We start from the raw sequence: 25666 nt of genomic DNA, 5'->3' as shown, positions 1-25666 counted from the left end.
GTCTAATCCCTGCCCTCTGTCAGCCATGAATTGCCCAAGAAAAATTAAACTAAAAAGCCAGTTAATTGCTCTCATTTGGGTTGGTAGGTACGGAGTTCTTGCCTCCAGCTCACAGCCAGAGACATCTTGATGTTGACAGGAGAGTTCACCGTACTGAGGGGTCTTTACGCAACCTTCAGAGGTATCTTCTGAACACCCCAACAGTTCCCCTAGCCCCATCAGGAATCAGCACTGTGTTGGGTAGTTTTGTGTAACTGATCACTTAAATACTACCATAATTCTGTTGGGGCCGGTGGGGAAAACTTATGGGGGATTAGCCTTGATTGTCAATTAATCACTTGTGCTGTTGCACAATCCCAGCCATATAACAGGAATAAATTTCTTCACTGAAAGGGCTGTCCAGCCCTGGCACAGCTGCCCAGGGGGATTTAAAAGCTGTGGGGATGTGGCACTTGGGGACATGGGTTAGTGGTGAGCTTGGCAGCGCTGGGATAATGGTTGGACTTGATGGCGATTCTATGATTTATGTCTCTGTGATGCCTCGCTCCTGCTGGTGAGCTCTTGCCCTTCCGTAACACGCTGTCGAGAGCAGCTGCATGAAATTATTTGCATTGATGTCACCTGAAGCCCGCTGCCGTGAGCTGGGAGCACACAGCGTGTGCCACCTCCAAGCGATGCCGTTCCCCGCACAGCTCCGCGTGTGCCCGTCCCTCTAGCGCCGGGGCTCTCAGCCTGGCCTTCCCACACCTCTAGACAGTGGCGAAATGCCGGACGTTAATTTCGGTCAGGAAACATCATTTTCCCAAGAGAACCGTTTTCTGCCCGGTGAGTGCCAGGAGCAGGCGGACACAGAATGGAGCGGCCGAGCTCAGCATCGCGCTGTTACCGAGAGCCCCCGGGGAAGAGCGGCCGGGCTGGAGCTCCGGGCTGGACCCGCGACTCCGCTGCGCGCTCGGCGGGGACGCCGCGGGTGCGAACTTCGGCTGCGGTTCCGGTGAACCAGGTGTAGGCACAGAGCGAGCGGTGCCGGAGCGAGCGCTGGGAGCGGCTGCTCCGCAGCTCCCAGACCGCGCTGCAGGGCCGGCACCGCCAACACCGAGAGCCCCGAGCGCAGCCGAGCGCAGCGCAGCCCCGCGGGCCGCCCGCCGCTCCCTCACGGGGACCCGCGCCCGGAGCAGCCCCGCGCGCCCGGCCCCGCCCGCGCCCGCCCCGCTCTGGACTCTTCCACCGCGCGGGCAGGGGAGCGGGCGGTGCGGGGCGAGCGGCGCTACCCCCGGCCGAGCCCCGGCTGCGCGGCCCTGCCCGGCAGAGCCCCGTGAGGGCGGATCGGTACAGGCCGTGCCGCGACAGCCGCGAGAGCGGGCGGTGGGCAGAGGGGTGGGCTCTCCGCGGCGCGGGGGTCCCCCCCGGCTCGGAGCCGTGGTACGGTCGGCGGGAAGGAGCCGCGGCGCGGGGCGGTGCGCGGCACTGAGCCGGCGGCTCCCGCGGGCGAGGCGGGACGGGCCCGGCCCTCCGTCCGCACGGCACCGACCTGCCCGGCACCGACCTGCCCGGTGAGTGCTGCCGCTCCTTCCCCCGGCTGCTGCGGGGGGGCCGCTCCCGCCAGCCGGAGTGTGCGGTCAGTGCTGGCAGCGCGGGTCCCCCTGCCAGTGAATTAGTGTTTTGTTGGTTTTTTTTTTTTTTTCAATCTTCACTTTCCCCACCCGTTTTCTTGTGTGTGGTTAGGTTTTTCCGCCCCCGATGCACGTTTTCCCCGTTTGACGGGATGGGGAAGTGCCGCGCCTGGAAGCGGCGGCCGGGGTGGCGATGGCTCCGGGGCTGAGCCCTCCGCGAGTCCCGGGCGCCTGGGAGGGATGTCCGCGGTGTGGCCGCGCGGTCGCGGGCTACTTTGTGCCTCCTGCAAACCGGAGATGCTCGGCTGCTCTGCCAGCGGGGCCTCGCGCGGCCGGGAGCGGCTTCGTAGCGAGCAAACGGGCGGAATATCGAGCCCGAGCGGCGCTGAGCCGCGCCGTTCCCCCGGGACCGTGCGGAGCCCTGCGGGCTCCAGCGCGCGGTGCCGAAGCCGCCCTCTGTCGCGATTATGTTGGGGCTGCTGGTGTCTGTCGGGAGTTGTATTTGGGAACACGCTCCCCAGGGAAGTGGTGGAGTCACCATCCTTGGGAATGTTAAAAATGAGCAGATGTGACACTCGGTCGTACGTTTTACCGGGTACGGGGGGACTCGGTCAGAGGTTGGAACTTGATGATTTTGGAGGTCTTTTTCAACCTTAATGATTCCGTTGATTTGAGGTGATGTACGAAACTCCGGGTCTTGGTCCAGAGCAGCTTTGGTGAGTGTGAAACAGTCAGATCTGGCCGTGCCTTTGGGAGGGTGTCCGGGGCTGATTCCCTTTAGACAGCCCAGGCGGCTGAGACACAAGCTGCCGGGATGGACAGCAGGGTGGATGTACACCTTTATTTTCTGACTTGCTCCTGAAGAGCAAGAGCCCGCCTGCGGGAACGACCCATCGCAGTTGTGCTTGCTGCAGTGCTTCAGCACGGAACCTGAATCCCAGAATTACTTAGGTTGGAAAAGCCCGCTAAGATCGAGTCCAGCCATTAACCCAGCACTGCCAAGCCCACCACTAAACCGTATCCCCAAGTGCCGCTTCTACACCTCTTCTAAATCCCTCCAGGGAAGGTGACTCCACCACTTCTGAGTGTAATTCTCGCATGGTTTTGGCTTGGGGAAGGGCTGGGAACCAGCCCGTGCTGTGTGGCTCGGGGGCCTTCCCACACCGCAGCGGCTGCTCCGGCTTTTGAGGAGACAAGTCAATGGCATCACGCTGGCTTGGGCTGACTTTCAAGGCCAGAAGAAAAGACCTTCTTATTTCATATTGAGGAAACTCTTGTCTTTTCCCCCACCGGTAAATTCGTGTGGTGACCGATGGCCGGTGCAAGCGGCGGCCGGGCAGGGAGGGACCGCGGTGGCAGCGCAGGTCGGAGCCTGCTGCCGGCCCTTCCCGAGCTGGCAGGGCCAGCACAAGCCCTTGGCATTTGCCCTGGACCTCAGCGCCCTGGCTGAAACTGTTTTCCTTGGCTGTGTCATCAGCCCAGGAGGGCTGGGCTGTGTCCCAGCCCCTCCGGATTGTCCCTGCTGCGGGAGGAGGGCTGAGCTCTTCCACAGGTGCCTCTGCTCCTGGTCTCCCTCCAGCAGTGAAGTGGGAGGTGGTGCTTTCCCTTTCATTTTTGCCCTGTCCTTTATTCTGCTGTTCCTTGGGATTTGGGCTCTTTGCATTGTTCTAAAGGACAGGCTTCCAAGTGAGCTCCGGGATGCAGGGATGGGTGCTGCTGTTGTCACGGAGCTGAGGAGCTGTGCCACAAGCAGAACCTCAGATGTGTGACCCTGGAGCACCTTCGTTGGCTGCCTGCTCTGGCTGACAGCTTGTCACAAGGTTTATCGCTCCCGTTCCTGGAAGCCTTTCTGTGGTTTTGGCCGCGTGTGAAAGCTTCCTTCGAGAGGGGTGGGTGTTCAGACACTCCTCCGGCTCTCTGAGCTGGGGAAGATTGCTTCAGTTTTACCTCTGTCAGGCTAATGTGGGAGATGGATTTCAGGAGAACGGCAAAGCAGAAAGAGGCGTGTCTCTTAAGAACCACTTTCTTTAGAAATGGCTGATAATAGGCAGTGAGTTTGGGGAGGATGTTTTATTTAAGGAATGAAAAGAGAGGATTAAAGCTCTTGACAGAGGGCAGTTTATGTGGAGTAAGTGATGGGACTTGATAATTCAGAAAAAGACTGTAACGTCTACCCATCACCAAGACAGCTCTGTGTCCCAAATCATTCAATAAAAGCAACGAAACTCTTTTTTATTTAAGTTCTTCACTGGTGGCATAAGGTGTTTTCAGACCTAGCAGTAAATTTGTATCTGCTCAAAGATACAAATGGGGATAAAAATCTGTGATATGCTAAAGGTACTGTGGATTTATCCAAGGTGTTAATTATGGGCATTGGAAGTAGCTGTGTCTGTCTTGGAGAATTGCAGCTTTTCCTTCCTTACCCCCTCCCATTAAGTTACTGGCACAGATCTGTGCTCCTGGGTTTGCAGAAGCACAGAGTCACTGCTCGTAAAATTACTGAAATGAAAAAGGTTTGTGCAGGGAGAAAAAACAAGAATCAAATTTTAGGCTCAAATTGTGATTCCAAAACAAGTTGCTCATTCTTCTCACAGCTTGAGGTTTGTGATGGAAAGGTTGAAAACACCCAGGAAGAAAAACAGGCTGGGGAAAAAAAATCTGGAATAAGCCAAAGAGAATGAAATTCAGAATAAACTGTCATCAGAGAATGTTTATAAACCTGCTGGAGAAAAGCGAGGGAGCAACAACTCAGATCAATAACACGTTTTTTTATAACTGTAGAGCTTTAATCATATAGTTAAAAAAAATAATCCTAAATGTGTGCATTTTATACCTGTGCTGGTAGCTGGGGCTAAATCTGCGGAGTTCATGCTGATCTGGGTAATCTGAATCAAGCTGAATAGTAAAGAGGCTCTTAGGAGGATCTGAAACCCAGGAGGCATTTTTCAAACCTGAGTTATGTCACTTTTTTTAGAGGTGCCTCAGGCAATTGCATTTTAAGAAGACAAAGCTTTTGTTTTCAAGCTGGCCTAGAAAAATGCCAAGGATGAATCCAAAGTAAAGGCTTTCAGAAGTTGTCATTTGTGATTAAGTTGATTTTGCTGTTGTGCACAGAAAACCACTGTCTTCCCCGGCGTGCCCAGAGCTGCGGCTATTTTTATTTTTGCCACCAGTCCTGGTGTACCTGTTTAATTCCAGTGAGTAATAGTGCCCGGGGGGTGGGGGGTCTCACCTGAAAGTGTGTATTTAATGAGAGGGTCAGGTGTCTGCCAGCTCAGTCTCCAATAGAAAATTAACTGTAGGTGCATTATAAAAGGCAGAATTGAGGTGATAACCGGGCAGGGATTGACTTAGATGGATATTCTGCAGAATTAACATCTGTCTGCATCTAGTTTAGTATTTGAGATGTTGAAAATACTAAAGCCAAGGCTTCAAGCCACGAGCAAAGGCTTTTTCCTTTCACAGAGGCCAATCTGAGTGCATGTAGTGAATCCAAAGCTTTTCTTGGGGCTTCTCAGGTTCCTTGCAGCCTAAACAATGAGAAGGAGCATCCTGGTGTTGCCAGGCTGTGGGCAAACAAGAGGAGCTGCTCCTGTAGAGCCTGAGCTGGGGGAATATTGTGCAGGATGTAACAGATGATGCTGGAGCATGGATGTGGAAAAGTCTGCTGCCTGCAATCTGGAGTGCTGTGAGCTCCCAGCGAGATGCTCCTTGTTAGAGAAAGGTGAAATCCTGCGAGTGTTGTAATGACTTCTTGTTCTTAAATAAAACCAGAGTAGGTTTTGTCTGAAAATCTGCCTGAAAGCAGCTCTGGCTGCAGGAGCAGTGCCAGGGCTGTCTCACCTGGGCAGGAGGTGTCCCTGGAGGCCCCCTGTCCCTGGGAGCAGCAGATTCCTCAGCCCTGGCTCTGGATAGCCAGGGAGGGCTATAAGGGCAGCCTGAGTCATCCTTTTGGCTCTTGTGTAACACCCAAACAATGCTGTTGTCCTGCTCCCTGGGGACTGCCCAGCACTGAGATGTGGGACTGGATGGAGCCTCTCCAGGGACACCTCTGAGCTGCAGCTTCTGCAGCAGCTGGCTCCTGCAGTTCTCACCCTGGCACCTCAGAATCCTAATATTTGATTATTTTTTTAAAGCAAGCCTCGAGTATGTGTTGAAAGTGTGTAGAGCAAGTGGTGCTGGCGACCTGAGGCAAGACTTGGCCTTGCCTTTACAGGGAAGGTCCTCAGTTGATTTCAGGGCTTCTGGGCTTTTCCTTCCCCTCTCTTGCTGGAGCTGCCTGGCAGGATGCTGAGCTCTGTTCCAGGAGCATCCCTGCACCTGCAGCAGAGTATTTCCTTTACTAAACATCCACAGACTTTGCCAGTGATGTTGCACAACTGTCTAGTTTCTGGGGTTTTTTGGTTTTGTTTTATTTTTTAATTTGTTCCAAACGATCTGTTTTTAAAATAGAAAATACAATGCCAGGTTGCTAGGGCTTATTTCTACCAAGAGTAAGGTAAATAGATGGGCACCTCTGGGCTGTGTCTGTGTGAATTCAGTGACTCCCTGGTGGTATCTGCAGCATCACCTCCGTGTGGGCATGGTACCAAACAAAAGGAGCTGAGAAGTGCCAGGGCTTTATCTGATGATGATGCTTTTGCAAGCAGCTTACATTTCAACAAATACAGCCGCTGGGAATGAATGTGAGCTCATTTTCGGCTTGCTACTGCAGGCAGAATAAGAATGGCCAGGTGAAATGTGTGAGCAGGAGGAGTAACTGAGGCAGTGCAGCTCCATTCCCAGTGGCTCCTGCTGTGTCCCACCTCCCCTGGAGGGAGAACATCCTTCCCCTGGGGCTCTGCCTGCTGGCACTTAAACAGGAGACAATTTCTGCAAGAGAAGCTGTTGATGAAGAGGTGGCAGTGGACACTCGTTGTGGAACCATTGGTGTTCATTTTAATGTGTGAATTCCTGAGTTCAGGATAGGCTGGCGAAGGTCGCAGGGTGGATGGAGGAGGTGCTTGCAGGTCTCCCCCACCAAACCTCTTGATGTCTTTATTCGTCTAAATCTTGTGCTGCCCTTCTGCCTTCAGCAGACTTTCTTTTGGAAAACTCTCTTGGGAGCATTAGTGAGAGAAGTTCCTTTGGAAGGATGTGGGGAGCCCTGGCTGTGCCAGTTCTGCACAGGGCAGCTGTTGCTGTGTCAGTGCCCTCAGTGCTCATGGCTGCCTTTTCACCTGGCCTCCAGTGACATCCTCCACTTGCCAGGACTTCAAGGTGACTCTTCTGGCCCAGGCTGTGGCCCCTGTGTAGAAGGCTGCAGGTGGCTGGTGCTCAAACATAATTGTTTGGGTTTTTTTTTTTTCTAATCTAGCAAAAATCTCGGTGGTTGCTGTGGGACAGACCTTGCAGAGCTGATGGTGCTGCCTGGCCTGAGCTGTGTTCCTGCTGAGGGGCAGCACTGGAGGGGTTTGGTGGTTCAGCAGCTCCTGGTTCCTGTCCCTGGAGCTGTGTCTGCTGTAAAACAGGTATTTTTGTTGATGCTGCAGCAATCTGCAATGCTTGGAGCTCTTACAGCTCCTGAAGCTCCTTCTGGAGCTGGTAAAAGCTGTAAGCACTGCAGAAATTCTCTTGAGCTCTTCTAGTAATTTAAACTTATTGGTTTTATTTATAATTTTTAAACTTCTGCTCCAAAGAGTGCAGCTCTTATGTTCACATATTTCAACAGGCCAATAAAACCTCACCTGTCTCTGTGATGACTCTGAGAGAATCCCAGGATGGTTTGGGTTGGAAGGGACCTTAAACCCCATGCAGTGCCACCCCCTGCCATGGGCAGGGACATCTTCCACTATCCTAGGTTGCTCCAAGCTCCATCCAGCCTGGCCTTGGACACTTGCAAGGATCCAGGGGCAGCTGCTCTGGGCACCTGTGCCAGGGCCTCAGCATCATCACAGGCAAGAATCCCCTCCCAATATCCCATCTAACCCTGCCCTCTGGCAGTGGGAAGCCATTCCCTGTGTCCTGTCCCTCCATCCCTTGCCCAGAGTCAAGGAACTGGCTCTGAAATTTCCGTTTGAGATGAAAATCCTTGGTGCAGCTCACGCCCTGCAGCCCGTGTCCATCCTGTACCTCTGGTGGAACACAGGGCACAGGTAAGGGTGAGGAGAAGCACCCCTTGGGAAGTTCCCCTGGCAGGAAAGCTGTGCAGGTAATGCTGGGGAGCATCTCCAGCGCTGGGGGAGTGCCTGCTGCACATCAGGGGTGGGATTTGGGTGTTTTCCTGTTCGTGCTTCCCTGCAGCTGGGCTCCCCAGCCATTTGACTGCTGCATAAACAGCATTTCCAGGGAGGCCACGGGAATAATGCCGAGTTTGCTGATACCTCCTGTGAGCACAGCCACACCTCGTGGCAGGAGAGAGGCAGGGAGGGCTTAGATGGTTTAATTAAAGTTGTTGTGAGGAAAAAATTAAATTTGGTCTCTTGCCCTGCTCACATGACGAGGGGGAAGCACAGTCTTTCTGAACTGAGCCGTTCCTTGCCTTCTGTTTGCCTTGGAAAAAAGCAATTTCTCTGTCAGCTTTTAGCCTGGCTCCTGGGCCCCAATTGCTTGTTTATCTTCAGCAGTTCCCCAAATCGCTTTGAAGATGGCCTTAAACATTGATCATCTCTTACAGTCCTTCATCTTTGTTCTGCCAGCAGACACTAGGAATGATATTTTAAATTACCTCTTTCCCCCTAAATGAACGGGCTGTGTGTATGGGCCGGGAGAATTAAAGCTCTTTCAGCCAAAGTATAAATCAGCTGCTCCTCTGTTTTTGCCCAGTTCTCCTGGATTCATCTTGCAGCCCAGTCTGCAAAGCAGCAGGGATTCCAGACAAGATGAAAGCCAAAGTGCAACTTAATTTCGAGGCAGAATCTACCAGTGTTCTGTTTGGGGAGCAGGATCCTGTTTAAAAATGACTTTTCCTCCCCTTATTGCAGCAGTGGGATCTTCCTTCTTGCTGCTCCCTAGGGAAGGGCTGGGGGGCTCCATGGGGTGATGCTGTTCAGACAATGGGGTGCAGAGGTGAGGTGATGCCTGACACTGGCAGCTGCTGGCAGGGAAGTTTGGAAAAGCAACTTTTGGATCTCTTCCTTTGCCATTTGAGCACCGAGATCTGGGAAAAAAAGTACTGGCTAACAGCAGAACATTTATTCTGTGTCAAGCAGACAGCAGAGGTGGTTAATTCAGCATGGAAAAGCCCAGAGCTACAGCTGAACAGGCAGGAAGGTTTAATCAATCATTTGGAGCAGGTTTCTGATGCTCCTTTATGCAGACAGTTTTTTTGTGGTGTCGTTAACATTTAATTGGTAACAGGTCATACCAGCCTCTCTCCCAAGCAGAGCTGGAAGGGAGCAGGTTATTTAGATGCACAATCACCCTAATTCCTGGTGCATGTCCCAAAATACTGGTGAGAGGAGGTCCTGGAGGGCTTGGGCTGAGGAGTTTGGCTCAGTGAAGGGGGATGCAGCAGCCGGAGCTGTGTGTGGGTTCGTGATCCAGCCTGGTGTCTGCATTCATTGCTTTTATCATCGTTTATCATATCATAGTCACAGACTGGTTTGGGTTGGAAGGGACCTTAAGGGTCATCTCATTCCAATCTCCTTCTGCAGTTCAATTTGCAGATTCCATATCCCCATCCCCTTCTGTGTACTGGTGCTCTCTGCCTTCTCAACCCCTCCTTTGCAAGAGGGGGAAAAACAGTGTGACCTCAGAGTTAATAGATTTTAGCCTTATATGTAGCATAAACATCTATATTTTGTACTTTGTTGTGAGGCATTGGTGCAGGGGATTCTGGCTCAGTGAGTCAGAGGCTTTTACCCACTCAGTGATGTGAGTAATTTATGGCTTGCCCCAAGTCTGCACAGCTGGGCTGCCAAACTACAGCATGTTGGGGAGTAAATATTGCATGTTTACACAAAGCCTTTTCCCTCCAAGTCCCCGAAAAGAGGATGAGCCACTTTAACAGGCTGCTCAGGCTGAGTAGGTGCCATATCCTGAGGCCAAATGCAGTTGGGCAAAGCAGCCCAGCAATCTTATAAATACAGTGAATTTTAAATTCTTTCCTGGGTTATAACAGGAGGGGAGCATTCCTGAACATCTCCACAACCTGCAGTAATGTGACAGTGATGTGAGAGGGAAAGCTTTGTGTAGTGATGGCAAATAGCCTTTAGATCCACTGATTTTTTGTTAAAATAAAGTGGTTTTGGAAATAGATGCCCTCAGCCCATGCTGGAATTGTTTTCCCTGTTAGTACCAAACAGGCTGATGCTGCTGAGGTGCAGGGAGCCAGGTCTTATACTGCCAGTGACTGCTTTATAAATTTCCAGGTTAAATCAGGCAGTAAGTTTGGATTTTGGTTTTTTTTTTTTTCCTTACCCTGAAGCTTGTCTACTTCTTACTTTACTCTGAGTCTCACAGTCCTGAGCAAGAAGAAATCTCCAGCAAATAGACCAGCTGATAAAATGGATGCAACCAGTTATTTTATTAGAAATATGAAATACCCTGAGCTGGAAGGGACCCACAAGGATTAAGTCCAACTCCTGAACACTCCAGCTATCCCACCTGTGCCTGAGAGCATTGTCCAAGTATCCCTTGAGCTCTGGCAGGCTTGATGCTGTGATCACTTCCTTGAATTTTGCTTGCTCAAAGTTAGAATAAAGACAGCCAGGAGGTATTGATAAGGCTTCCCACCCTCTAGAGTTGCTGTTTACTCCCACCCCCCAAAAAAATTTAACCAAATCTGAGAAATCTGTAGGACTTGGTAGCCAGTGCTGCCGTTTGCCCTTGCAGCAGGGTGGTAAAGGAAACTCTGGGCTTGGTGCGGAGCTCTGGCCTTGGTGCTCTAAATATAAAACAGGTAGGAGGGCATGTGACTTGGCCTGACCTTGGGCAGCAGCAGAGCTGGGAGCAAAGCCAGGTGCAGCTCCCAGCTCCCCTCTGTGCCCTTTCTGTGCCGCTCTGGCCTCCCCCAGCCCCTGCAGACCCCTGGCCCAGCCCCAGCCAGGTGCAGGTGCCCGAGCCCAGGCTGCTGCTCCCGGCCACTGCCACCCCATTCCCCGGGCTTTGCCCTGTCACAGCTGATTTTCCCGGAGGGACTGGACTCTGGGGAATGCCTGGCATGTGGGATGTCACTCGGTGCAGCTGCACAGCAGCTGTTTTCGCCGGGCTTGCTGTTGTGTTGAGGGGCTGGCCCTGCTCTGGGCACCCTGCTTGGCCGATCTGCCCTCAGCACCTGTTTCCTATTGCTGCATTGGCTGATTTCCCCACCTTCTCTTGTGTCAGGGTTAAACTCTGGGAGGTGACAGACACCTGAAATTACAGAATCACTGAGGTTGGACAAGACCTCTAAGACCATGGAGTGTAACTGTTAACTCAGCACCGTGTTTGCCACTAACCCATGTCCCCAGGAGCCACATCCACATGGTTTTGAACACTTCCAGTGACTGAGCCACTTCCCTGGGCAGGCTGCCCCAGTGCCTGACTGCTCTTTCAGTGAAGAGATTTTCCCTAATATCCAATCTGCACTTCCCCTGGCACAGCTTCAGGCTGTTTGCTCCTCTTGCTTGTTCCCTGAGAGAAGAGCCCAACCCCAACCTGTCCTAATGGACTTGGACTTTGCCAGGTCACCTGGGTGCTGCAGGAGCGTGCAGCTTATTTCAGGTGAAGAGGTTTTGCAGCAGTGCTGTGGTTGTGCCCTGATTCAGCAGCCCCAGGGCTCTGTCCCTGTGTTGGTTCCATTAATCATCCTGTGAGGATCCCTGGGGGATGGATGTCAATCCTTCACACTCCTGCCCAAGGTTACAGGGCTGCCAGTCCTGGGAACAAAAGCTATGTCCCAGTCTTGAAAATCACAGAATCCTGCAATGGTTTGGTTGGAGGGACACCTTCCACTAGCCCAGCTTGCTCCAATCCCTCTCCAGCCTGGCCTTGAACACTTTCAGGGACGGGCAATCCTGGGAAGTTTATTTAAACAAAAAAAGATGGATGTGCTGCTCCAGAGTTCCCATCTGAATCCTGGTGCAGCTCTCCTGTGCACAGCTGCCTTTTGTTCCTGCACGTTCCCAGGCAAAGCAGGTGGTGTTTAATTTTTTTCTGCATTAAAAAAAAAAATAATCTGTGGTGTGCTGTGTGAGGCTACTCACATCTGTGCACTCTATGTAGGTCAGATGTGTAGTTGCTTCTTTACAAAGACTAAACTTGACAGCGTTTCCTCGCTGCAGCCAGTGAGGGAGGATCACAGAATTCACATGCTGCCTCCGTGAGAAATGTCCTTAGGGAAGACCCCACAGGGGCTGTGTGTGCAGGTGAGGTTTGCTGCCTTCCTGGTGTGCTCCAGGTTTTTGACAGTGAGCTTTATTGATGAAAGATTTATCGGAGCTGTGTATCCAGGCTTGATCCAGTGTCATATCAGATTAGCCTTGCTGCTGGAAATGCTGAATGCTTCCCCGCCCTGCTTCCAGCAGCTGCCTTTTGCTCTGCTCCCACTAAAAAGCCTGTTCCCTAATCTCTGCAGCCTGTATTTCTCTTGCTGTATTTCTTCACATGCAAATGCCTCTCCCTCCCCTTTCCTCTCCCCCAGCCAATCCTGTTCTGGGCTTCCTTGACCTCTTCTGACTCTGGCAGTGGTGGAGGAGAAAATGAGCTGGAAACTGGCAACCTGTCATGCCCAGGAGCAAGTTAGGGACCTGATCTAAGGCCTTGTAGAGCAGTAGAGTCTCCCCTTGCTCATGGACACAGCCTCAGATCCAGGTGTGCGTGGAGTTGTGGGAGATGCTCCACTGGGGTGAAACTAACAGGGGTGAAGGACACGGTTCCTGCTGCTCTGCCCCTCATCAGGGTCCTCTGATCTCCTCAGTCTGATCCCAGCCCCTGGAACAGGAGAGCTGAACCAGTCTGGCTGCTTTGTACGTGTTGGGGCTTCCTTGTGTCTTCATTCCTGGGGTTCTGTGGGAACTTTCACAGAAGGGGCTTTTTTGGAGAGAGATCTTGAAAATGGATCCCTGAAAATCCATTAAAATGAGATAAACAGAGGACCTAAGGTTCATTTAAATCTGAAGAGGGAAATGGCTTTGCTGCCCACATTACTTTTCCTTAGCTGAGATGACCTTGAAAGCCACCACGATAGGAGCAGTGGCTGAGGGGGATCAGAGCAGATGAAGATGGATGTGTGGATGTCCTTATGCAACCCAGAGCAGGGTGGAAGATATTTCCAGTATCAAAACTGTTCTGCCTGCTCCACAAGTCTTACCAAGAAACATTTGAACTGAAAGAAGGGCTCCAGCTCCTCCTCAGAAAATGAGCAGCATCTGCAACAAAGGAGGATTCAGGAAAGGAGGGGTTGTCTACGAGTGCAGACAGCTTTCCAGGAGACTCCACGTGCGATGGGAAGTTGTGTCCTGAAGCAGCTGGATGAGCACTCAGGAGCTCGGGGCAGTGGCAATGAGCAGCTCCTGGTGACTGGAGCAGTAAGTGGTCGTAGGTGGAGCACTGATCTGTTGTGACTGGTCCATGGATTTGGAAGCATTGCTCTTGGGTTGGAGTAGGCTTCCAGTGGGAGGAAATGGACTCTGGAATTCACAGAGTTGCTCAAAGCTTCATGGAAACAAGCAGTGTTGGAGCACTTGAGATGAAATTGGACTAATTGAAAATTGCTTGTCCTGCTCTACAAGGATTCCAGCTGCAGTCCTGGTTCTGGGTGTGTAAATGAGTGTGAGCACATCCCAGTGCAGTTCTCTCTGCTGCAGAGACCATCTTGCTAATTGCTCTGCTGCTGTGTTCAGCCACAGATCCAGGGATGAGACGTTTCCCATGGTTGCTCCTTCCCTTCTTCCTGAAGAAGATGAAGAGTGCCTTGTTAGGGAAGCTCCAGAGTGCAACCAATCTCTTAAACTCCTGCTGATCAACTGAAACTAAGAGGGAACTAATGAAATCCCTATTGCCACAACACATTTGTTTTGACCTTTAAAAGGAAAATGTGCTGGTGAGTCAGGAGTCCCACCAGGAGATCTGAGCTTGTTTTGGGCAGGGGATGGAGTGGGGACTGTGGGGGTTTAAAGTAGAGGCAGAGAGCAGAGCAGGGGGTGAATTTGCTGTGCTCTGGGTTCTGGTGAGACAAGTGGAGTCTCCTCAGCTTTTGGGGGTCTCTCAGCTGTTCTGGTTGTGATGCAAACAGAGGTCCTTGAGTATTTTTCAGTTTTGTCCTGACTTGGTTTTAAAAGTGGGGTGTAAACTCTTTATTTTCAGAGATGAAAGAAGGGAGGAAGGATCCTGTGCCATCCTCTGTTTCACAGCAAAAATGAAACGACTGCTTTGGCCAAAACAATGAATCTCAAACATTTTCATGGCAGAAAGTCCTTCTGAGAAAGGTTTGGAGGAAGTTTGTGCCTCAAGGGGAGTAAGCCTGGCTGAGCCTCCCAGGAGCTCATCAAGGCTTTTGTTAATTTGATGCAACCTCGAGTTGGAGAAGATGGGCTAAAGGCTGAGTTTAGTCTTTTGAGAAGGTTTTCCTCCTGAAAGGTCAGAGGTAAAGAGGATTTTGCATTCACCTCCATCCATGGAAAAAGTGGCCTTGTGAAGGACTGGCTCTTCAGCTGTTGAGGCTGCCTTTCTCCTGGGAAAGACCTTGAAGGTCTCAGTTGCCAAATACAGCAAAGCTCAGGTGTTTGGAAGGCACAGACACTTTGGGGACATCTCTCCATGGCTCTGGTGAGTGTCTCCTGGGCCCTTGTCCGGCTCCAGTGCTCCAGAGGAGCACATGCAGCCAGTTCCATACTGGTACCAGTGCTGTGGTGATGGTGGGTACCATCCTGCCCTGAGGATCCAAGAAGCAGAGAGCTCTCCCTGTGCAGGGACTGGGCACAGCTGCTCCCGTGGTGCCAGGGAAGTGATGTTTGTGTGACAGCTGGAGGCAGCAGCTCTGCATTCTTGGAGTTTTTCTTGGAGTTTTGGGATGGGTTTGCTTCCAGAACCAGGCTGCTTCTCCCAGCAGCCTGCTTGTTCTCTCCCTCCTCACAACTGGAATGAAATCAGTCCTCTGCCTGAGCTGCTGGAAGGATTTTTGTGACAACCAAATGTGACAACTCAGGAGGAGCAACGAGGGCCACAGAGGTCCTGGGATTGTCAGAAGTCTGCAGAGCTCTGTCCCTGACCCTGCCACCACCCTGTGTGCATCCAGTCCTTTTCTAAGAGGAATTTATTAACCTTCTGCAGTAATTTTCTGTCTGGCTGCTCCTTGTCCAAGACAGGGTGAGGCTGGGGGGAACTGAGGTGGAACTGCCCCCTTTGGGCTGGATTCCACACCTGCCTGCCTAGAGAGCTGTTCTGTAGGGAGCCTCTCCACATGGAGCCTTGTCCATTCCTGTTACTGATTCAGGAGCAAACCACCCTGGTCAGAGTCCAGGAGGCACTTCAGGGTCTCCAGCACTCCACTGAGGCTGTCTCCATTAACTTGCAGTGTTAAAAAGGAGCTGGAGTCTCTGGTGCTCAGTTGGGAAGTGCTGCCTGTCCCTCTGCTGCTACCCCAGGGTGCCACCAAGGCTGTGCTTTGATTTGCCTCCTTGGATTATTTTGATCTTAAATCACCTGGGAATGCCAGAGGAGTTGGGAATCCTGTGTCCCCTGCTCACTCCAGTTTATTAAAATCCCCATGCATAAACAATAACTCTTCAAAGCTGTGTGCTGCAGAAGCTGCAGTGCTGGGTCATGTTTTATACATGACCCTGCCAAAACCTGCTGCTCCTCTGGGGCAGCTCAGATCTGGCCATCCTTGAAATAATGCTCAAAACAAGGTGTCTCCTGCTTGTTCAGCAGAGCCTGAGACTCCTTTAAATAAAAAATGTGACACTGGATTTTGTCAATAGGATCTGGTTTGTCCCTTGGAATGGGAATTATTCCTGACTGATGTCAGCAGTGCCTCTGGGATGGTGGGATTTAGCTGCAGATTAGCATGAGTTACTTGGTTTAAAGGAAGGCAGAAAACATGCCAGCCCAAGCAATTTGGCCAAACTTTACATTTATCGATATTGCAGGGACAGTGGGGAGCTCCTGCAGCTCAGGCTGGAGCTGTCAGTCAGTGCTGGTGGCCGTGTGTGGCACCCTCTCCCCCTTGGAAAGGGGCTCAGGAGATGGGAGAAGTCACTTTTTGTGCCCCTTTTGGGGAAGAAATGTGCTGGTTTCATGGTGATTGAGTGGTGGGAGCTGGGGAGGGCTCAGGAGTCAGGAGTGAGTCACTGTATGTCTTGGTTTGAAAAGCCAGGTATCTGTGAAGGAAGGCAGGAGCCTCCCTTGAGATGGAAAACGCAAACCCCCACCCTATGAATTATTGTAATTTTGAAATCAAGGGGCTCTCAGGAAAAGATATGGGATTAGGGATAACAGTGCTTTAATAGGAAAACTAAAAATACAAATGCAATAGTACAAAAAGAGAAACCAAGCCACCACCAGAGTGAGAAGAGGCCGTGGCAGCCTGTGGGTCAGGGAGGTGGCAGCAGTCCCATCCCATGGTGGCTCAGCCCTCCTGCAGTGCCAGCTGTGCTTCTGCTGGAGCAGGGATCCTGCACAAGGGTGGAGTTTTCCTCTGAAGCTCCAGGGCTGCTGGAGATGGGCCTGAGCTTCCTCTGGGAATGCAGGGGGGAAGAAAGCTGCTCCTCTGGGAATGCAGTGGGCAAAGGCTGCTGTGGGGTTCCAAAGTCAGATTGTATCCAGGTAGGAATGCTTGGCTCCTCCCCTGGGCGGAGCATCTCCCCATGGGATGCTGGAATTTTCTCAGCCATGCAGGGACACTCAGTGGCCATGGACAGCAGAGATCTCCTGGAGGGAGGATTGGCTGTGGCAGAGATAAAGAAAAAACTGCCCAGTGAACAGAGAGAACTGCCCCAGCTCTGGCAGATGGTGACAGAACACACACATATCTCACAGCCCAGGACACTGTCCCTGGATGTGTTTAAAGAAACTGGACATGGGACTCAGTGCCATGGTTTGTTCACTTGATGAGGAGGTGTTGGGTTGTAGGTTGGACTTGATGATCTCAAAGGCATTTTCCAGCCTGGCTCATTCTGTGAGACTTGAGCAGGAGCCCTGCACATCTGGACTGTCCCATCACTGCTGCACATTTCCCTTGGGTGGAATTGCAGCTATTTCCAGGTAATAATCTGGCACAAGCAGTTAAATGTTGAACCAAACCCCATTCCTATTTGTGGTAATTCACTGAGTAAACTATCTTTCAGTAAACTTTTGCTGTCCATATATAAGTCTTCCATTCTTGCTGGGTTTTTGTTACCCTTTTCTGTCCCAAGATAAATATCCTGGAATGAGCGGTCTCATGATTTCAGATTCTGTATTATTTTTTGAGTGTTGCACTTTTCTTTCCTCTCTACCTTTTGCTGCCCGTCCTCCTCCAGGGATGTTGTTTTCAAGATTTATTCTTGCAGCTATTTCAGCAGGATGGCCAGCAGCAGGCATAGGGGAAAAAAAAACCTCAGGATTTTCATGTTGCTTGACCTCAGGAGCCCCAGGTGTCAGGAACCCAATAATAAACACTGCCAAACCTTGGAAGATGGTGGGAGCTGGTGACCTTGTGTGCATGTTTGGAGAGACTTGTGCTGCAATTTCAGGTCCCTGATGGTCTCTTTAAAATGCTGTGCTGCACCCTTGCATCTGATGGAGGTATGGGAGTTTTTTATTATTTTTTAAAATTATATTCTGATTTAGACCCCAAAAGCCAATTAAATACTTGAGGTTCCTTAAGGCTCCCCTGTTGTGAGTGTTTTTAATTCCTGTGTGCTCATCCACTATTGCAGCAATGAACTTGAAAAAGCAGCACAGGGAAGTAATTATGGTAGATACTAAAAAAAAAATCGTAATACATAAAAAAATCATAGAGTTTGAGGAGTCTTGGGGTGTTGTGAGGGATACATCCTCAGCCCTGCTCTCTGTAGGACGAGCGTGTCTGTGCGTCCATGTGAAGTATTTTCTCACTTTATGGGCACTCTCCTATCCCTGCTTCCAGTTTAATCCCACCATGTGCTGTCTGTGAGGGAATCCCAGGATGATTTGTGCTGCAGGGGACCCTAAAGCCTATCCAGAGCCACCCCCTGCCCTGGGCAGGGACACCTGCCACTGTCCCAAGTAGCTCCAAATCTCAATGTTCAACCTGGCCTTGGACACTTCCAGGGATCCAGGGGCAGCCACAGCTGCTCTGGGCACCCTGTGCCAGGGCCTCTGCACTCTTCCAAAGAAGAATTCTTTCCCAATATCCCATCCATCCCTGCCCTCTGGCAGTGGGGAGCCATTCCCTGTGTCCTGTCCCTCCAGGCCCTTGTCCAAAGTCCCACCTCAGCTCTCTTGGGGCCTCTTTGAGCCCTGGAAGGGGCTTTAAGGTACTCATTTTTGAAGATGTCCTGAGTTATCACCTCTGTCTCTCTGTCAGTCCAGTTTGTCTTCAGTTTGCCAAGTTCTTGACCTTTCTGGTGACATCTCTTGGGAGATGCCAGGGGTGTTCCTCAGAACAGGCTATTTCCTTGGACCAGGAAGAGTTTACTCACTGTGCAGCTTTTCCATGCCAGAACACTTTTCCAGCTGATGAGCTGAGCTTGGCTTGCTGATATTCTGGTCTGAGTTGGGAGTAACTCTGGTTTCACTACAGCTGTTTTGATACACAGTAATAGAAGAATGGAGCTCTGTGATAAATGGGGCTGTGACAGGGCAGGAGTCCTGGCAGATGGCACACCTGGACCACATGGCTCAAAAGAAACCTTCTTGACCTCATGAAGTAACCTGAGACTTTATTTTTCCTGAAAAAAAAAATCAGGTTTCTCCTATTCTTTGTGTTCTGCAGGTTTGTCCAAAGGTTTCCCTGCAGGGATTTAGGCTGTGTATTTCAGGGAATGGGACACAGACCTTGGGGTGCTCCCTGTGCCCTCAGCCTGGGGGTGTTGTCACCTCAGTGGGCTGTGGGAGGCTGACCCCAGCTCAGCGGTGGCACAGAGGGGATGTGCCCAGGGGTTGCCCAGGCTGTGGGTCAGCTCCTCCTGGGGCATTGTGCAGGCAGGCTCAGTCCTGCTGCTCCAGGAGCTCTGTCTGTCACTCTGGTGCTCCCTGGTCTCTGCTCTAAGGGGCTCATCCCACTGGTGTTGGGGCAGGAGATCCAAAGACACTTCCTAAGCCTTCATGGCCAGGATTATCTGATTGCTTGTTCTGTATGCACTGCCAGTGTGTGTGAGTCCCTCTGCTCCAAAGCCCTGGAAGCCTTTGCAGAGTCTCTCCTGAGTTTACAAGTTCTTGGATGGGATTTTACCTGTTTGTGGAAAATCTGAGCATTTTCTGCCAAGCCAGGGCAGACAGGCTCCAGGTCCAGGCACAGGGGTTCTGCATTCCCCCTGGCAAGCCTCATCCCTGGAATTCCTGGGAAGGGCTGCACAAACTCAAGCTGCAGCAAGGGAAATACAGGTTGGATAGCAGGAAAAAGTTTTTCACAGAAAGAGTGATAAAGTTCTGGAATGGCTGCCCGGGGAGGTGGTGGGGTCACCATCCCTGGGTGTGTTTAACAAAGCCTGGATGTGGCACTGGGTGCCAGCGTTCAGTTGAGGTGTTGGGGCTGAGATGGACTCGATGATCTTGAAGGTCTCTTCCAGCCTGGTCATTCTGCGAATTCTGTGAAACCAAACTGGTTGGCTTTGACATAATCTGTGTTTTTCAGGAGCTTCCTCTTCCCCTGGGCATCTTTTGGATGTTTTCCATAGTGAAGAGAGCCCACCCCCAGTGCCAGCAGCTTTCTGACCAGTGGAGTCTCTGGAATGTGAAATCCAAGAATGAAATCCCCCCACACTCAGACACTTCTGCTGCCCATCCAGGGCAGCTCTGCTCACAGCCTTGTCCCTTCTGCTCCTGCTCATGTGTAATGCTGAAGATCCAGAGCTATTTTTGCATCTTCAATTAATTAAATAAGGAGGGTAGATTATTTTCTGAATACCATCTTTATGAAGAAGAGACTTCAGTGAAACTTCATTCCCCTGGCTGCCTTTGTCCTGTGGTTGATAATTATTTTTAAACTGCCCATCATGTTGTGAGCAGGGTTGTTGTAAAGTTTTTTTGCAGTTGTCAAAATGTCAATTCTAATGAAAATCTCCACAGACATGCCATACCTAAGTGATTTAAGCCTTTAGGCTAAACAGGCTGCTGGTGAAATGCTGCTCATTTTCAGATGAATCAGAAAGGTTTGCATGTGTCTTTTTTTTTTAATATAATTTTGTTTGGTTGGAATGTCTTCATCAAAATTGGTTGTTGAAGGGTTTTTTCCCACCTTTTTGAAGGCTAAGCAGCTGCCTGTCAGCTCACCCCAGAGCTGCTTGGAATTCAGCATCTTACATAGCAGTCACATTTGGGAAAAGGGAAGTTCCTGTGTAATAACAATAATTGAAAATTAATAGTAGATTAAATTAATACATAATTAGAAAACACTAATGCTCCCTGTGAACAAAGGCTGATTCCTGCAGGAGCCTTATGAACTGAAGAGGGAACGTGGATGATGCTTTCCCTGGGCCCTGTCTATTCCAGCCTGCAGATCATTAAAGCAATTATAATTTCACAGAGGTTTAATCTGGAATTGATTTCTTTGTGATAATTCAATTTGGAGCCTTGCTTTCTCCGGGGGAGCAAACGACAGAAAATGAAGTGTATAATTCCTGAGCTGCGTCCTCAGGCCTGGGGAGGCTGGAACCCACCCAGGGAAGGACCTGGATGGAGCCTGGGACCTCTTAGAGCTTCATCAGGAGGTCATCAATAGCAGCTTCTCTGGGTGGGAGGTGGGGTTTGGGTCCTACATCCTTTAGCTGTGCCAGGGAGGCTCAGGCTGGAGATCAGGAAAGGCTCTTCCACAGAGGGTGCTGGCACTGCCCAGGCTCCCCAGGGGATGGGCACGGCCCCGAGGCTGCCAGAGCTCCAGGAGCATTGGGACAGCGCTGCCAGGGGTGCCCAGGGTGGGACTGTTGGGTGTCTGTGCAGGGATGGGGCTGGGCTGGGTGATCCTGTGGGTGCCTCCCAGTCAGGACATTCCTGATTGTCTGATCCTTGCTGGGAGTGTATCCTTAGAGTCTTTGCCCATCTGTTTCACAGGCTGTGGTGAAAAATTCTTGAGGGTTTTCCACCACATGAGCCTGACCTGGTGTTTCCAGCCTGTCAGCTGGTTTGGATTCATCCTGATCTCCACAGAGCCTCCATCACCTTGGCTGTAGCTGGTGGAGGCAGGGCCTTTGGTCCTGATGATCATGGAATCCTGGAATGGTTTGGGTTGGAAGGGACCCTAAAGCACATCCAGTGCCACCCCTGCCATGGACAGGGACACCTTCCACTGTCCCAGGCTGCTCCAAGCCCTGCCCAACCCGGCCTCGGGCACTGCCAGGGATCCAGGGGCAGCCCCAGCTGCTCTGGGCACCCTGTGCCAGGGCCTCCCAGGGGAGAATTCCCTGCTAGTATCCCATCTGACCCTGCCCTGGGCCAGCCACCGCTGCCCATGGGGATGCAGGAATGTGCTCTCCTGCTCTTCCACTGGGGCAGAGCAGATTTGCTGCTGCCAGGCTCTGAGGGGCTTGGGAAGGCTCTTTCTCAGTAGCCAGCCCTAGGGGTTATGATAAAGCAGAGAGAGATGAGGAGGAGGAAGAGAGGAAAGAAAACAAAGCACAGGACAGCAAAATGTGCAGAGGCAAAGCGAATCCAAGGCAGCAGGGAAAATTGGGACTTCATGAAAAATAATGATAAAGTTTGCTAAGCAGCTGCTGAGCTCCATCCCTCCCCTCCCGATTAGCTTGCGTTAGTGGCTTGTGGGAAGCACCACAGCCTGCTGAAACTAACAGAGGCAGAAAGAACTATTCCTTGGTGAATTTGCTTTCTTCTTGGCCCAACACAACATTTAACTTTTATTTTCGTTGCTTTGTGCACAAACCCCCTCCATTTCCCTAATCTCTGAGGCTGTGTGTTTGGGAATCCTGGAGGAACTACTCAGGCTGGGGTTTTGTTTCTAATTCTGTTTGTGTGAGTTGTGACTTCAGCTGCTCCTCTGTTCCAGGGCTTCATAAAAAAAACCACAACATACAATAAATGGAACCTGTTATGAAAGGAAAGAAATTGAGAGACTTCTAGGTTTAATTGCATTCATTAGGCTTGGTTATGATAATAAGGGGATGTTAGGGAAGGATGAATTTAAAAAATCCATTATTTCAATCAAAGGTAGGCAGGAAGGGTTCATGGCTGATTCCATAACACTTCTCAGTAGTGAGTGCTTACTCAATGAGTGCGTTTATTTTGATCTATCTCATCTCTCTATTTAGTGAAGGGGGCAAAAAAAGCCATCTTAGCCCTGCAGCTGTACCTTGGACTGGTTTGGCTTGGAGGGAACTTACAGCTCATCCCATTCCACCCCTGCCATGGGCAGGGACAGCTCCTACCAGCCCAGGCTCTCCAAGCCCTGTCCAGCCTGGCCCTGGGCACTTCCAGAGCTCTCTCCTCACTGCTGTGGGCACACAGAGGGGTGACCCCAATGATTTTTCATGGGGTGGGTGCTGTCGGTGTGAGGAGCTGGGGTTTCCCCACTGCAGCTGCTGGGGGGACACAAGAAGTTTCCATGGTGGAAACTTGTGGGAAGCCCTAAGAGGCGATCTCAAGCCCCAAGCCCTGGGATTAGGGGTTCTCACTGACCCAGTGACCAGAGGAAGGGATGTGACACCTCATGGGGCTCTGTGGTTCTCCACAGCTCCCTAAGGGTGCAACCAGGCTGGGTTTGGGCTCTGCTCTCAGGGGATGGGTGGCAGGACAAAAAGAGATGCCCTCAAGCTCTACCAGGGGGGATTCAGGTTGGATATGAGGGAAAACCTCTTCCCTGAATGGATTGTCAAGCATTGGAACAGCTGCCCAGGGCAGTGGTGGAGTCACCGTCCTTGGGGGGATTTAAAATCCCTGTGGATGTGGCACCTGGGGACGTGGTTTAGTGTGACCTTGGCAGTGGTGGGGAGTGGTTGAACCTGATGAGCTTGGAGGTCTTTTCCAACCTGAGTCACTCAGTGATCCTTTGGCTGTGACAGCTCCTCGTTGTGTTCCTGCCTGGGGTGTGCCAGCCATGATCAGCCCAAACAGGCTGGACCTGCAGCGGGGAATTTGGGGCTGAATGGCCTCTAATGTAGAGGGGAACCTTTTAGGTCACCTCTCCTGGATTCCTCTGAAGGCCTCTCCCACAGAGCAGTGCCCTGAGCTGCTGCTGGTGCCAGGTGTGATGAGCAGCCCCCACTGCTGCCTGTGGAGAGCTTCTGGAGCTGGGGATTTGTCTGTAAGAAATTCTAAATGCTTCAGTGTGTGACATCTTGACAAGAACATCTGACAGGCTCAAAGTAGTGCTCACAGAAGAAAAACAAATTTGGAGAATTTGGTGGTTTCCACTTCAGTGAGGGGGTTTGCAGTGCCATTCACATAGCTGGGGATGTCAATAAAGTGACACATAAAATGGGGTTATTTTGCTGCGTATTTTGTTGCTTTGAAATACTGATTTAAAAAAATCAAACTTTTTTTTTTTGTTTTGTTTTTTTTTTTTTTGCTTTCATGTTTCTCATTAGAAAAGAGCCCCTCAAACTGTACATTTTCTTTCAGGAAAAGTTTTGTTGAGGTTTCTTTCATTTTTGTAAAACCTCAGGTGCTGAATTTGCTGCTTGTGTGGGTGCTGTGCCTTGGGCTTTCTCTGATCTGCATTTTTCATTCTTAAAATGAAAAGGGACAGAGCAGGATTATTTCTTTCACAGAATCTCAGACTGGTTTGAGTTGGAAGGGACTTAAAGCTCATGCCGTGCCACCCCTGCCATGGCAGGGACACCTTCCACTATCCCAGGTTGCTCCAAGCCCCATCCAGCCTGGCCTTTCTCTCTGCAGATTAAATGTGTCTAGAAAAGGAATTTTGGTCAACTGCAGGTCCACTGCTGGAGTTAATGTGGTACCTGGGCAGTGGTGGCTCTGTGGCTGCCCCTGCTTGGGCACAAAGTTATTAAACATTAAGTTTAATAAGTTACTAATAACGCAGCGTTACTGAACTTTGTATCCTGAGCAGGTTCCATGTGGAGCAGGTGGGTTGCCAGGGGGAAAGGGGTGTCTGGACATTTTTTTCCCTGGCCAGCAGTGGACACAAAGAGTCTGTTCCTGGCCAGAGCAGCTCTCAGTGCTGGGCTGCAGCACCAGGCTGCTCTCTCCTGTTGTCACCCCCAGAAAGGATGAAAATGCATCCCAAAAGGTCACACCTGCTCTGACAGCTCATTTTTCACCTGGCCCAAGATGAATCTGTGTGATAACAAGCTCCAATATGCTAGAAAAATGTTGCTTAAAGCAGCTGGGTCAAATTGAGCTAATTGGCTCTGGCCTCACTAATTCAAGACCCCAATTAATTTGATGTATTTTGAGGGCTGGGCTTTGCTGCTCTCCAGGGCACAGCCCAGCTCTGGGCTGTGGAAAAGCAGCTGGATGCTGGGCAAGGACTTAGGGACCAAAGTGAGTGATGGCTTTGTACCTAGAGCTGCCTGTGGCTGAGGAGTGACTCCATCAAACCTGCTCTTTCTTCAAAGGCAAAGTGTTGGTGATAACCTGAAATGAAAACCTGGGGAGGCTGTTTGCTCAGAGGTTGGCATCCTGGCACTCTCAGCAGACATTAACTGGGACTGGACCCTCCCCAGCTTGGCAATGGGATGAGCACGAGGCTGCCCCAAACACTGCCTTGAGCTAGTCCAGATTTTTTACCCATGAAAAGAAGCCATCATTGCTTAGAGGTTCTGATTCTGCAGAGGGAGTCACGTTTGCAAGGAGCAGTCCTTGTAGGTGGAATCCTCAGACTCCTCATGGAGTTTCATGCTTGGAGGCACCACAGCTGCAGTATCCCAGGAGCTGCAGCTGGATCTCACTGAGCCATGTGCACACAGGTTCCTTCCAGTGCTTCCTTCAAGCCCTTTTGGGCACATGGCTCCAAACCCTTCCCTCCAGTGCTGCACCCCATGTGCAGTCAGCTGCTGGGAATTTGTCCTTCACTGCTGGAGCCACAGGCTTTGTTTCTTGCCTGCTTTGTGTGCACGGGTGGATTGCAACAAGATATTGTGCTGCTGGAGGCAAGGTGTGCATTGGATTCCTTCACCATGTGGTAAAATGAGAGGTCAGTGTGTCTTGGGAGAGATCCCCAGGGGATGCCCCATGGCAGCATCCTGGGCAGGGAGGGGTGATGCTCCTGGCTGTGTGTTCCTGTTTCCCACTCTTGCCTTGCTCTGACCCCCTGATAAGGCACAGTGAGGTTACATTTGGGGATCTGACGTGCTGAGCTGCTTTTAAAACTGTTTAAAGATGAGAACTGGGACATTGTAAGTTGAGGAGCTGGATCCTGGCTGGCTGGCTGGGAGGCACCTGAGCTTCTGCAATTTGGGGTAGGTAAGGGCAGCAGCTCTAGGATCTCACAGGGATGCTCTGCTTGGCACCAGCACTGAGCTGGGAGAGGAAGAGGGAGCCTGTGGATTTGGGAGCTGGGATCTCAGCCTGTGCTCTGGTAATCACAGAATTATGGAGCATCCTGGGCTGGGAGGGACCCCCAGGATCACCCAGCCCAGCCCCATCCCTGCACAGACACCCAACAGCCCCACCCTGGGCACCCCTGGCAGCGCTGTCCCAACGCTCCTGGAGCTCTGGCAGCCTCGGGGCCGTGCCCATCCCCTAGGCAGCCTGGGCAGTGCCAGCACCCTCTGGGGAAGAGCCTTTCCCTGCTCTCCAGCCTGAGCCTCCCCTGACACAACTTCAGGCCATTCCCTGGGTCCTGTCCCTGATCCCAGAGAAGAAATCGGTGCCTGCCCCTCCCCTGCCCTTAGGGAGGATGGTGAAGAAGGATAAAGGGAAAACCTCTCTCACTTCCCCTCTGCCCACAGAGCTGTCCTCTTGGACCAGTCTGGATCAGTGGGACCAAACCTCTCAGCACAGCCCTGTGTCCTTGGGAAGGGCTTGCTTTAGAGGCTGCTTGGAGCAGCAGTGGC

The 25666-nt window shown here is 51.3% G+C and overlaps 1 protein-coding gene across 5 annotated transcripts in view; it reads left to right on the top strand.

The window, feature by feature from the left end:
• The first annotated feature begins 711 nt into the window (after positions 1 to 711).
• Positions 712 to 25666, top strand: part of RALY (RALY heterogeneous nuclear ribonucleoprotein) — a 127786-nt gene continuing 102831 nt past the window's right edge. Inside the window, exon 1 of one of the 5 annotated variants that reach the window (XM_068207468.1) lies at positions 712 to 825. The gene's annotated coding sequence lies outside the window, so the exon portion shown is untranslated. Of the gene's footprint in view, positions 826 to 1349; positions 1554 to 25666 lie in introns of those variants that run through there. The other 4 variants (XM_068207467.1, XM_068207470.1, XM_068207469.1 and 1 more) reach the window with 4 other exon arrangements.

The sequence above is a fragment of the Anomalospiza imberbis genome, chromosome 17 (genome assembly GCF_031753505.1).
Source record: "Anomalospiza imberbis isolate Cuckoo-Finch-1a 21T00152 chromosome 17, ASM3175350v1, whole genome shotgun sequence".
Taxonomy (NCBI): Eukaryota; Metazoa; Chordata; class Aves; order Passeriformes; family Viduidae; genus Anomalospiza; species Anomalospiza imberbis.
This window is presented reverse-complemented; position numbering and strand designations above follow the sequence as displayed.